This window comes from Acinonyx jubatus, chromosome B1, assembly GCF_027475565.1.
Source record: "Acinonyx jubatus isolate Ajub_Pintada_27869175 chromosome B1, VMU_Ajub_asm_v1.0, whole genome shotgun sequence".
Classification (NCBI taxonomy): Eukaryota; Metazoa; Chordata; class Mammalia; order Carnivora; family Felidae; genus Acinonyx; species Acinonyx jubatus.
Window position 1 is genome coordinate 97,219,169 of NC_069382.1, and position 13,918 is coordinate 97,233,086.

Genomic DNA, 13,918 nt, shown 5'->3' on the forward strand with positions numbered 1-13,918 from the left:
AAATAAACCTTTAAAGAAAAAAGAAATATTGACAATAGATTTCACATGAGATGGGAAAACAATGACTTCTTTATTGTTATTTTCCTGGACATTAACCAAATTTGTTAATACCAGATTCTCCAGCTTTGCCTTGTTATATTTTTCCAGTTGTCAGCATTAAATGTTAAAGGCAGTGTACTGAGACTCGGTTTAAAACAGTCATGACAAAGGATGTTTCCAAACTCTTCCAAGTAAGTATTTGCAGCAAGCCTTTAGCAGACTTCATACAAGTTTATTCACACTATTTGATTTGTCTGGTCTAAGCAGTGGAAAAAATAAATAAAAACAATGCACCAAATGTGTTAAGAATTAGAGAGAATCAAATTGTTTAAACAATCCAGAATATTTGAAGAATCAGAGAAAAGCAAATTCTGATTCGTACCTACTCACTATGGCAAGTATGAACTATGAGCGTATTTACGGCCAAACTCAGAGGATTTGTTTCTTTTTATGGTCTTATTGCGTTTATTTCTGTATGTGAACTGCCACGTAGCATCAAAACCAGAAAACACATCCTGAACCTTTGGGGAGACATAGCATCCTTCACATATAAATCTTGGTGCCTCTTTTTCTTGATGGCCAGTGTATGTATTTTGGGCATCACAGTGATTTGTGTCAAACGTGCCTCTTTATTTTAATTCCTCTCAAAGTCCATAATGGACACTAACATAGTAAATGCTGTGGAGCATTATAATAGTCTCTATTTCTAGGGACACTGATCACTTGGTATGATTAGTGGTGAGGAAGTTTCAGCCAGGAAGCTATTTTGCATCTCTTAAACAACTTTTCCTCATTGGTAGCACATAAAGGAAACAACAAAAACTTAAAAAAAAAATTAGAGAGCCAAAGGAATTAAAAAGAGGAAAAGTAAATGACAAATCATAACCATTATAATTTTAAACTGTTTTTTTAAAACGTATTTATGCCGATCAACATAGAATGAAGCAAAATTGTATGCATTTTCACATCTTTAACAAGTAATATCAATATAACTTTCACATATATTATACATCAATATAATAAATTCCAACAATGAGAGTAGAATAGCTAACTTAGAGTAATGATACTGACAAAGAAGAGAAATTATTTCTAAACCAGATGTCTCATTTGAGAATTCATGGCTACCTCCAGACCTAATTCTTTTAACTCAACTAAATTCTTTTCAACTTTTCTCATCAGAGAAGACAAGGAAATTTGACCACTGCTTGACCATATTTCACTCAGGAACCTAAATTGAAAACTTAATAAAGTTCCAGTAAAATCCCTAAATTTTATCTCTGCAGTTTTGTTCCCCCACTATCAAATACGAAATTAACTGAAAAAACCAAAAACCAGAAAAAGGTCTGTTTTCCACTGAGTAACTTTTCTTTTTCTTTCAATTTTGCTAATTGCTGGGCTTTGACATGATAGTGAAAATAAATCTGTTGCCCATCTTTACTATGACACCAAAGAGTAATTCACATTGAGTTAGTAGTAATTTCCTAGTGAATTTTTAAGATGGGCTATATTTTTAAATGCCAATTTGTGTTTTATAAGAGGTATGTGTATAATGGAGTAATCTGATATTGTTATGACTGTTTTTACATAAGTCTCTCTTCAACCAGCTAAGGTGGCATTTCAAATTAAATGTGCTTCTTTGAATCAGATACACTATGGCTTCTAGTCATTCTTCCAACATTGCGTAGATTTCCTATGCAAAAATACCATTGAGTAGAAAATTCTTCATTTTCTATGAGCAGTCACCATATTAACTTTTCCCCCTAAAAAACATAGACATCAGTTCAAGTCAAAGTGATGCATTAGAACTTTCTGGGACTTGGTAGCCACAGACCTGAGTTTTAATCCCCATTCAGCCACTTAAACTATTGTGTTAAACTGTCCAGCCTCAGTTTTCTGTAAAATGAGAATATCTATGATAATGCCTATCAAATAGAGTTATCATGATGATTACAGACAATTTACTGTTTCTTAACATACATAGCACCTGTTGCTTAGTTGGCATCCATTAAATGGCAATATTTTTTACATGTTTTACAAAGAGGAAAGAATATTTGAAGATTTTCATGTATCTATTTATTTAATGCTGAAAAACATGACAGTTGAATATAGTGTGTTTGGTATCAGTTTCTTCTATTTTGCGGCTCTTACTTATCCTTTTCCTAACTATAATTCCTTTAAATATTTTGTGGGGTCTCAACTATATGCAAGGCCTATATTTGTATAAGTGGAGGCTTATAGAAGTATGGCCTCTATAAGTTGAGGCTTGGAGCTTCAGTTGTTCTAGTTTGGAAGTCACAGATAGTGGAGACAGAAGGGAAAGGCTACTGGTTTCTCACCACCTTTGAAAGAGGCATGCTTGGGCAGGACCCAGAGAGGTGTCCTTGGGGTCTCTCTAGAAGAGAGATTCCAATCTTCTGTGGCTTTCCACTTTGTGCACGGGCACAAGAATATATTTGTAAGGGGGGTGATAAATGCTTAGGGGTCAAGAACCAAGAAGAATAAATTTGGGGGCCAATAGTTGAGAATGTTGGGGAATGCCAGCTGCCCAGAACCTGTAACACTTGTGCTCTAGCCCCAGACCATACTGAATACAGGTGCAGCCCTTACTGCCAGGTGTACTTAGACCATAGAGGACTTTGACCAGACAGTGCTACTGGTCTCTACAGCAGAGTGGGTGGTGATAGTATTCTTTTAAGGTCTCTTAGTTTCCTTTTTCACCACTACTAGTCCTTCAGTTTAGTGAGAGGGAAATCCTACCATTCTTGAAAGTGTTCTGTGAACATACATCCTCCAATGACCTTGGAGGGACAAAAATTATAAGAACCACTGGCTGCAAACCAGTAGTACAAAGCTAGGTAAGAGTGCCATGGAGTGCCTGGGTGGCTCAGTAAGTTAAGTGTCAGACTCTAGATTTCAGCTCAGGTCATGATCCCAGTTTCGTGGGATTGAGCCCCACATCAGGCTCCCAGCTGAGTGTGGAGCCTGCTTAGGATTGTCTATCTCTCTCTCCCTCTCTCTTTGCCCCTTCCTCTGTCTCTGTCTCTGTCTCTCTCTCAAAATAAATGAATACCATTTTTAAAAAGTGCCAAGATGTTCTTTATTAAGGTGAAATTCTCTATATGATCAATATATTATATCAAACAAGATTGGGCTGTTGGAACCATGGGTAGTTTGCATGAGAAGCTTCTATGTTTTCTTGGTTGAAGCGTGTCTCAACCCAAAAGCTGTAAGACCTTTTGTGCAGCCCTGTTCGGTCAGTGCTCTGTAGGCAACATTCAAATGTCACAGGTGCCATTGAGATTATATATGAAAATAAATTTTTTCAAGTGCTGTGCTGTGGGTGGCTCAGCCGGTTGAGCGTCTGACTTTGGCTCAGGTCATGATCTTGCAGTTCGTGAGTTCAAGCCCCACGTTGGGCTCTGTGCTGACAGCTCAGAGCCTGGAGCCTGCTTCAGGTTCTGTGTCTCCCTCTCTCTCTGCCCCTTCCCCGCTCATGCTCTGTCTCTTTCTGTCTCTCAAAAATGAGTAAATGTTAAAAAAAAATTTCAAATGAACACAAATTGAATGCTATGAAACATATTTGAGAGTTTTTTAAAGGTTTCTTATGAAACTATGTATTTATATATAGTATTTCTGACATATTTTACTGAAAAATCATTAAGTCATGAAAATCACTTAAGAATATAAACTGTTACCTTAAACAGGACTTGCAGGTGGTGTGAAGCATATTTAGATAATTTTCATAACAGTTGAGATGTGCTTTTAAATTGATCTTAGGAGCCAGAATAGTCCTAATTTGGTGGTTCTTCTGTAGCTGTTGCATGTAAGTGTTCCTGGGTTGTTTATAAACATCCTAGTCCACTGGACTGTTCTTTCGCATTATGGCCTCTATTGAGACATTTTAATACAAACATCAACCTACAATTCATTACTGTATTAATTCTGGGGCTATAAATAAGGACCTTTTCCACTACATAACCCCAAACCCCTTTTATAAGAACCCACGTAAGATGCATCTTTATTTAATATCAAAGAAAAGTTGCTCGTAATTACACTGGTGTATTTTAATTTAGAACATAATGGAAAAGTTTCATGTCCCAGGATTTTTTGAATGCCCTTGCTGGTAGGAACTGTACAGCCAATCTATAACCCTCCTCTAGCAATGGGACAGAGCCCGGTTTTATTGAGTGTGTCCAATTAGTGAATTCCTGGAGGACTTCTATACGGTGTTAACAATTATTTCCATTCACCCATATTTATAAATTCATTTAATATTTTTATCTTGCTGCGTTATACTTGTCTGTATAATTCACCTTATATTTCTTTTTAAAGAGAAATGTAGTGAAATAAGTAACAGGGAGGATTGTGCCCTTTTTTAATAAACACATTACATACACTTTTTCATCAAAATTTCTACTTGTTCCTATTTTTTAAAATTGAAACAATCACATGGGCTATGGCATTGTTCCAAATATCTTAAGCAAATTCATGTACAAAGATTCATTCAAGTCACTTGCTGGCTCTTAAAGTGCTTTCTTAAATTTGTGTTTTGTGATTATTTCATGTTGATAGACAAGGGAAGAAGAGAAAGAGTCAGCATATTTATATACTTCAATAAATGAAAGTGAAAGCTTTGCTTTTGTCAGTAACTATTGATCATACAATTCCATTAGTGTCTGATATTGCCACGTAATCTAGAGGCAACAAAGGAGGAAGAACTGATGAGGTTCTTGACACGTAGATCCATATACTGATTAGAAAGGAGTGTTTGATTTTCACTTTTACGTAGCAACTTTGGTGACGATGGATCAGTCATCAGTCAGTTTCTTCTGCCTCTAGGAGAAAAGGAACCTAGCCATAGGTCCCTGTGAATAACAACAAAAAGGAAGACCAGGAAAAACTAATCAGTCCCAGGAGAGTTCCTACCATTTCACCGTAAGGTAACTGTGGGATCTTGAGAGAACCTTGCCTCATAAATTAGAGCAAGTGATTAGAAGGAGGAGATAGTTGATGACTTGGTATCCTTTGGTTACTTTCTCCCCTCTCCCTACTGATGTAGGTTATAGAAATGTTTAATAAAATTTACCTGTGTGGCTAGGGGGGTTGGGTAAATTATCTGCCTTCCCCCACCTTAGTCTTTCACTACCTCTGGGACTTTTGGAACATTGGATGAAACTCAGATTGCACAAAAATACCCGAATCGTGTTATACACATTTATTGAATGTTTGGCCAACCATGATGTGTAAGTAGATTAGGCTCTCTCCTAAAAGGGAAAACACAGCATCTATCTTCCTTGGGAATCACCTATATAAATATTCGTCATATACCATCAGAGTGGATTGAATAGTGTCCATCAAAAATTCATGTCTACTAGAATGTCAGAATGTGACTTTATTTGGAAATAGGGTCTTTTCAGATGTAATTAAGGTAATGAGTGAGGAGAGATTATACTAGAATGGCGTAGGCTACATCCAAAGAAAATGTTCTTATAAGATATAGAAAAGGACACAGAGATAAGGGAGGAAACCCATGGAAAGACTAAAGCAGACTGGATTTACAGTAGCACAAGCCAAAGGAAGCCAGGAGCCGTCAGGAGCCAGAAGAAGAAAAGAAGAATTCTCCCCTAGAGCCTTTACAGGGAAGCTGGGCCTGCTGACATTGGATTTTGGACTTCTAGCCTCCAGAACTGTGGGAGAGTAAGTTCCTGTTTCAAGCCACTACTTCGTGGGAACTTGATATGTCAGGCCTAGGAAGTTAATATAGCCATCTAAAGACCACTTAGACAAATTATTTTAGGTGTGAAATGATCCAGAAAGGACTTTGATGATAATATTTTAGTTTTAAATATTTTTTTTTTACCACTACAAGCATTTAAAAGGTAAGTTACTTATACATATTAGTGGTTCTTACCATTTTTGTCATGTTATAGTTGAAACATCTTTCCAGCAAATGGGCCCTGGCTTGTGTAATATCTCTGGAGTTCTCATATCCACAAGAAAACCAATTAAAGTTTTAAAGACACCATAAGTTCATCTAAATAATGAAGGGTTGAATAATGGGTGCAAATAAAACCAGAAATGACAAATAGTGCATGCTTAGAGCTTATTTATTAGAAAAACTTTCAGGTGTAGGACTAGCAGAATGCTCATGGCCCCCTGGACTCCATCCAGCACTTGCAGAAGGGCCTTTGAGCTGCACATGCAGGAAGGAATAGGAGTTGTGCTTCAGGAAATGGACCCAGAGCTTCTGATGCCTCTCATATTAAAAAAGGAGTGGGAGTTGGCAGGGACCCCATAATTGCTTTAAAAGACTCCGTATTTGCAAGGGGGCCCCAGCTTTGCTGGCATAGGAAACACTCACTCATGGAATGCCACTGTCCAGGTCAGCTTCCTGACCAGCCTAGATTTCTTCTGGAAGCCTTGAAGGCCTCTGCTGAACTAACAAGCCTGTTATAAGGATGTTAATAGTGGATTCGCAAAATGGCAAATAGAGAGAGACCATTACCTGAATTTAGTAGGTACCTTTAAAATGATGTTCACTTTAAAAAATAAAAACCAATGTCGTCAATACTTAAATTGACGGCCTATTTAAAATTAAACCAAGGGGAGCCTGGGTGGCTCGGTCGGTTAAGCATCCGACTTCGGCTCAGGTCATGATCTCACGGTCCGGGAGTTCGAGCCCCGCGTCGGGCTCTGTGCTGACCGCTCAGAGCTTGGAGCCTGTTTCAGATTCTGTGTCTCCCTCTCTCTCTGCCCCTCCCCTGTTCATGCTCTGTCTCTCTCTGTCTCAAACATAAATAAACGTTAAAATTTAAAAAATAAAATAAAATTAAATTAAACCAAGATACCAATGTACCTGAACTTATTTTTCTCTCTATTATGTATGACACTTCATATTAATACATTACCATAGATAAAACATCTAAAGACATTTGACTCTTAAGACATTATTTGGTATGACTTTATGTTTTACAGATTTTCTTAGACCAATAGACCCTTATTATTACCTTATGTCTCCATTCCATTTGATTCAAAATAAACATTAAGTAGCATTAAAGCTCTATTTATTGATGCCAAAAAAAAAAAAAAAGCTGTAACACTCTGAAGTTCACAAAAATAAATGTCAAATGTTTACAAAAGACTTCAGTGTTACTATAGATCTTGGTCATAGAATGTCATGATACTTGTGTGTTTATTCTTTAATGAGTTTTGTTTTTTGCTTTTTCAAGATATTAGGCTATAAAGGACTGAAAAGCACTGGAACATAAATAATAGGAAATAAGGAAACACTAACTTTAGAATTTTAATATACTTAAATCATAATTTATCCTTTTAGTTCTGTGACCTTCACTGGATAGCTCAATGACTTTATTTTCCTATGCCCTGAAATGATAGCTTCTTTGTAAGCTTAGAACTTCTTACCCTTCATTTCTTTCCTAAGATGCCTTTGTATAATAGTATCATTCCTTATAATGGAAAGCTGCAACTACGTTGCTAGGCAACATTGTAATAGAGACTTACAGTCATCACTTGATCCTATTTCAGTTTTATCAGTTGAAAGCTTTCGATCATTTATATTCTGGCTCAAAATTAATTTCATCCAGTAGGTATTGGACAGAAGACGGTAAGATCATCAAAAGTGGTTTCGCTCAAAGTGAAGACAAAGTAAAATAGGTAAGCCTATTTAAAAAGTCCATCAGAATATGCTAAGAAAGAAAAGGCTGGTCATCCCATGTAAGTACTGCTTTCATTAGAAATTTCTAGTCACTGGGATGTCTGGATGGTTCAGTCGGTTAAGCATCCAGCTCATGAGTTTGAGCTCTCCATCAGGCTCTGTGCTGATAGCCTGGAGTCTGCTTGGGAATCTTTCTCTCTCCCTCTCTCTCCGCCCCTCCCCTGCATGTGCTGGCTATCTCTAGCTCCCTCTCAAAACAAATAAATACATTTAAAGAGAACTTTAAAAAGAAGAAATTTCTAGTCACAAAACAGAAAAAAAAAAAGCACTGAGATTAGAAAAGTAGTTGCTATATTCAATTCATATTTTTGGCCTCTGCTTTAGTTAGTGGTGACTGTCTTGAAGCTATAGAATTCAGTAATTTAGGGTGCTGTTTTAATCCATAATATACCGACAATTTGAAGGTTCCTCTTCTGTGATAGGTTGAGTAATGCCCCACCGCCAAAGCTATCCACGTCCTAATCCCCAGAACCTGTAGTTGTTACCCGACATAGGAAAGAGGCTTTGCAGGCGTGCATAAGTGAAGACTTTTAAGAAAGTAGCTTAGGGGTGCCTGGGTGGCGCAGTCGGTTGAGCGTCTGACTTCAGCCAGGTCGCGATCTCGCGGTCCGTGAGTTCGAGTCCCGCGTCGGGCTCTGGGCTGATGGCTCGGAGCCTGGAGCCTGTTTCCCATTCTGTGTCTCCCTCTCTCTCTGCCCCTCCCCCGTTCATGCTCTGTCTCTCTCTGTCCCAAAAATAAATAAAACGTTGGGAAAAAAAATTAAAAAAAAAAAAAAGAAAGTGGCTTAGATTATCCGGGGGGGGGGGAGGCAGTGTAATCACAGGCATCCTTATAAGAGGGCAGCAAGAAGGTCAGAGGAAGAAGGTGACATGATGTCAGAGGCTGGATGAGAAATGATGTGATGCTAGGCCACGAGTATGTAATGTTAGCATATAGGCCACAAGCATGTGAGCACCTCTAGAAGCTGGAGGAAATGGATTCTTCTCTACAACCTTCAGAAGGAACTAGGCGTGCTGACAACTTGAGACATTTGCACTCTTCAGAATTCTAACCTTCAGACTGGAGAGAATAAACTAGACTTGTTTTAAGCCACATCGTTTGTGGTAACTTGTTAACAGCAACAATAGAAAACCGATACGTATTTCTTTGGTTCCTCCTTCTTCTAAACCCTAGCAGTTAGTGTCTAGTGCCCAGACGTTCATGCTTCCTCCCTCACAAGTGGCCCTCCCTCCTCCAAGGCTCTGAGAAGTCATAGACTTTTCTTCTATATGTATGAAAAACCCAGCTTAGTGGTGGGCAGAAAATAACAAATCTATTATCAGATCCTCTATATCAGAATATAATTAATAACTAAAAATATCAAAACTATTCCTCTTAATGTTTCAACCGAAGTCACAATATAATTACACTTAAACATAGAAAAAAGAGCTTAAAAATTATCTTATTCTTTTCCAATAATAATCTCTTTCATTTGTGGAGCATAAAATTTCAAAATGTTCAGAGGTACAAGGTCTCAGGTGCTTTATTAGGTAGGCTGTCCAGGCACCAGTAGCCCTACTTAAAAGAGAAAAAATACTTCACAAAGTAAAGGTAAGTCAACTGCCTTAAACTACAAACCAGTCAAACAAGAACCCAAATCCAAGGTTTTCAATTAAAACTCTCATCTTCTCATAATCTCATTAAAAATCTGCTTCCTTTATCTCACTGAGCTGGGTATAATTCACTTACATGTTCTTGTTTATTCTCCAATTTACAGAACATAGAAAGCTTTTTATCAAAAGAATGGGCCTCTTGTGATCACCCAGCTAATTACTTACCAGAATCAAAACATAAACTAAATTTTACGATTTAACAAAAATTGAGTTAAAACTGGATCAACCATCACATAAAATGAATCTTACGTGCTTGTCTTGGGTCATTGTCAAAGATGAGATATCTCTCAGCAAGACTACTCATAAGGTAAGATGTCACCTTGCAGGTGATGTAAACAATGTATCATAGTGGCACATCTCCTAGGTTACAAAATAGAATTTGCCATCCATAAATCTAGGAAGCAATGGAAAGTCTTAATGAACAAGCCAAGAATATTAGATAGTTTTAAAAAAATGCATACTATAAACACTAGTCCTGCTATGATGCACAAAATTAACAGATGAGTAGTTTCAGTAACGATGAAAGGACTACCCATATTTGTGTATACATCCTTATATTTATAACATCTTTATCTTTAGAGTATAGTAATTCAAACTACTGGACTCAAAGATTAATGGGAGAGATGAGGAATCAACCCTGTAAGCAAAGAGAAAGGTCAGGAGAGCCAATCATAGAAGGAAAAGTGCAGGGTCATTTCAGAAAATAGGTAATTCAATTTAATTTATGGGGAAGATAAGTGGAAGGGAGAGTAGAAAATAAGACTGTAAAATTAGGTTGAGAGAAGCCTTGAATACCAGGCTAAAAATTATATATACCTAAAATTAATTGTGTGTGTGTGTGTGTGTGTGTGTGGACAGTGGACATTTTCGTATATAGATCTGACACAACAAGAACATGTTTTAGAAAAATTTTTCTGAATGGAATGTATGTAGGATGACTTGTAGAAAGGATTAGAGATGGAGAGACTACTATAATAGTTCAGATGAGATAAAATAAGGGTATGGTGTTATTTCCATTTCTAATAATGTAAGAGGCAATAGTAGCTAACATGAATATAGCACCAACAATGTAACTTCTCTAAGCACTTATATGAGATAATTCATTTAATCCTCACCACTAGTTTATGAGCAGCTATGATCTTTTTACAGTTAAGGAAATGATACAGAAATGAATAGATTTACCCAATGTCACACAACTAATAATTGGTAAGGCTACCCCCTTGATTAACAGTAGTCTGACTTTAGAAGTCATAACTCTATACACTACTGATAGGTGATAAAGAATATACAATTTTGTAGACACAAATGGTCTCTTTTGATAGCTATTTATCATATCATTCCATTCTATGGATGCATGTATGTATGTTATATTTTATTATTTTTACTTTTGCTCTGAAACAATGTATCTAGGTTCATTGCTTAGAAGCGAAACATTTTCGAAATGAACAACGTTCAGGATTTCTCCTCACTATTTTATTTCTCCTCACTATTTCAGTGATATGTGTTGAGCACTTGCCCTGTGTCCACCACTGTGCCCCTCCCTGAGAGAGATATATAGTTCTTGCTCTCATGAAGCATGAGCATTGTTAGGTTTTAAATTCTCTGTGTGTCCCAGTACTGTTGGTGGACTTGTCATATTCTTTGTAGAGCAGTTGTTGCTGTATCTGTCTGTATTTTCAAACTGGTATCCTTTTAAAATTATATTTAACATATTAACATACTATACTGTAGACAAGAGGTGTTCAAGGTTATAAAATGTGGACTCTCAACCACTTATTTTTTAACTCAAGTATAAATAACATGCAGTGTTATATTAGTTTCAGGGTTACAATGTAATGATTCAACAATTCTATACATTTCTCATTGTCCATCACCATAAATGTACCCTTAATCCCCTGTATCTATTTTGCCATTCCCCACCCACCTCCCCTCTGGTAACCACCAGCTTGTTTTCTGTATTGGAGTCTGCTGTTTGGTCTCTTTTACTGTTTATTTGTTTGTTTTGTTTCTTAAATTCTACATATGAGTCTTTCAGTGACTTTCCAGAACCTGCTGGGACTCGGCCATCTTTTGATCATCTCTACCTCACACTGAATGACATGATTCTCATGCAGTGGATTCTGTGAAGTATGAAAATCACAGACTGGGGCACCTGGGTGTCTCAGTTAAGTGTCGACTCTGATTTCTGCTCAGGTCATGATCTCATGGGTTTATGAGTTCGAGCCCTGCTTTGTGCTCCTCTCACTGACAGCGTGGAGCCTGCTTGGGATTATTTCTCTCCCTGCCCCTCCTGCACACACACTCTCTCTCAAAATAAATAAATAAATTAAAAAAAATAAATTTGAAAATCACAGATTATATGCAGCTTCAAATAATGGATTGTTATTACCATTGTTTAATAATACCTACTAAAACATTCTAATTTTTAGCAATAAAAGGTAAAGGTTTCCTGTGTTAATGGTCATGATACCGGAATTTTAAACTACTTAAAATTGTTTTGTCTTCTTTGTCTTCTTTGCTGTGCATTCAACTTCTATTTGATGATTAATTGCTTAATTATAATTCTTTTTGCTTAACTAGCATGAGTTTAGGGACATTGAATGTATATGACTTCTTGAGAATTTTTGTATGCATCAAAAATTATGACATTTATGACATTTCCATACTCTACTCCATGTATTTACCTCACTTTTAAAGTTTTCCTTAATTGACTATCCCTTCTTATAACATGGGAAAGATACTTTTCACTTATATGTTCTTCATGTCCATTCTTTCAACTTAGGGCACAGAAAAAGCATTTTATGGAAAGATTACAAAAAATATATAAATGACAAATGCTTCATAAGCTCCATTATACACATATCCAGACTCTGATACTTCATTTTTTCCCCATACCTTTTCCATATGTCACATTGCTAGACCCTGCTAATTCAGTAACAATAGTCTCAAAGTTCCAAAGTAGGAGTGGAAATTACTCATGTCAGGGGCTAGGCAGTCTCTGAGCCTTAGTATACAAATAACTCTTCCTAGTAACTTTATAAGCTTCCTGAAACTACTCAACTATGAAAGAAAGCATGATTATTTTGTCTTCAAGAATTGCTTCTTTTATAATAGAAAGTAAGACATAAATAATTTCCCTTCATTATCTTTCTTTACAGAGTCTTGATTTGCATTTGGCTAGCACAACACTTAACCATCTTAATTGGATCATCCTTTTATTCACCTAAAAATAGCTATTGAAACATTATACACAATCATTTTGTACCAGACCAAGCAAGTCATTTGCGAAAGAACAAATCCTTCTATAAGCAGTGTCATGTACTCTAGTACACGTTAGGAAAAAATGGCGAATGATGAGTAACAAGTCTGTAGAGAAAACTACACTATGTTTTATAAGTCTAGAAAGGAGAGAAAAACAGAATTGTAGGTGTCTGGTACATTAATCAATCAAGAAAGTGCTGAAATATATATTTTGTTTTGAGGATCAGTTTTATCCTGTGAATATTGCACATCAGTTCTTTATATGAGAGAAAAGAAATTCCCTTCACTCAACTCCTTACTACTGACAGCATATTATATGAGAAGACATTAGAACATGAAACAGCAAAAGTTTCCTATCTCAAAGCAGTTTCAAAGTCTCTGACTTTCAAAGTCTCTACATTTTGTTCACCTTATATTTCCATTTCTAATCACTAATTTCTGCAATCAGGTATGAGGGTGATGAACTATAGAATTGGGAAAATTTCATTTTCCAGAAACCTGCTCATAAAAAACATGCAAAAGGAATCCATTAACCTCTCTGCAGAAGTAACAGAAGGAAACTAACTTCTGTCTGAGTAGCAGTTGCATAATCTCAAGAAATACATCTGCAAAGGGTCCTTTGCCTGATCAGCTACCTAAGGGAGCAGGTATGTTTCTTAGAAAATTTTCCACAAGGGCAGACTTTCTACAGGAAATGACTCACCTTAGAAACTCTCAGCGTTTGGTCTGGGTTGCCTAAAAGGTTTTTGAATAGTTATTATGAATAATAAGTACCTGGATTTATTTGATTCTATCCTAAAGTGAGTTTTCCATTGAGCTCTACACCTTGTCTTATCTACTCTTCACTTCTTCAGACCTTTAGAGGGATGCCAATGTCTCCACCACGTTGGTCCTGATGCATTCAGCTTCTCATCTCATGTTAGATATTTTCCTCCTTGATCTCTCTCAGCATCTTGTTCTTAATTCTAATATAGTTCTTACCATAATCCTATGTTTATTTTCTTCTGTCTCAGTATTGAATTCCAAAATATAAATTTTCCAGGCATGGATACAATCTTCTATTCATTTACCCCCCTATCTAGTATAGTATATTATTTGGGGTTTTCCCAAAAGTGAACTCTGAGTCAAGGATTCCAATGCAAGTAATTTCTTTGGGATGCTGGCATGAAAACGGGGCAAGTGGTACAGGACAGAGAAAATTATTAAGTGGTGAACTATTACATATATTAA

General features: G+C 36.6%; 1 long non-coding RNA gene across 1 annotated transcript; it reads right to left on the reverse strand.

Annotated features, from left to right (window-relative positions):
• On the reverse strand, positions 1-9,724 carry LOC128314237 (uncharacterized). Its single transcript, XR_008295730.1, has 3 exons — positions 9,677-9,724; positions 3,735-3,927; positions 1-298 (listed from the first exon to the last, which is right to left on the reverse strand). It is a non-coding gene; the product is annotated as an uncharacterized LOC128314237 (long non-coding RNA).
• Positions 9,725-13,918: the final 4,194 nt, after the last annotated feature.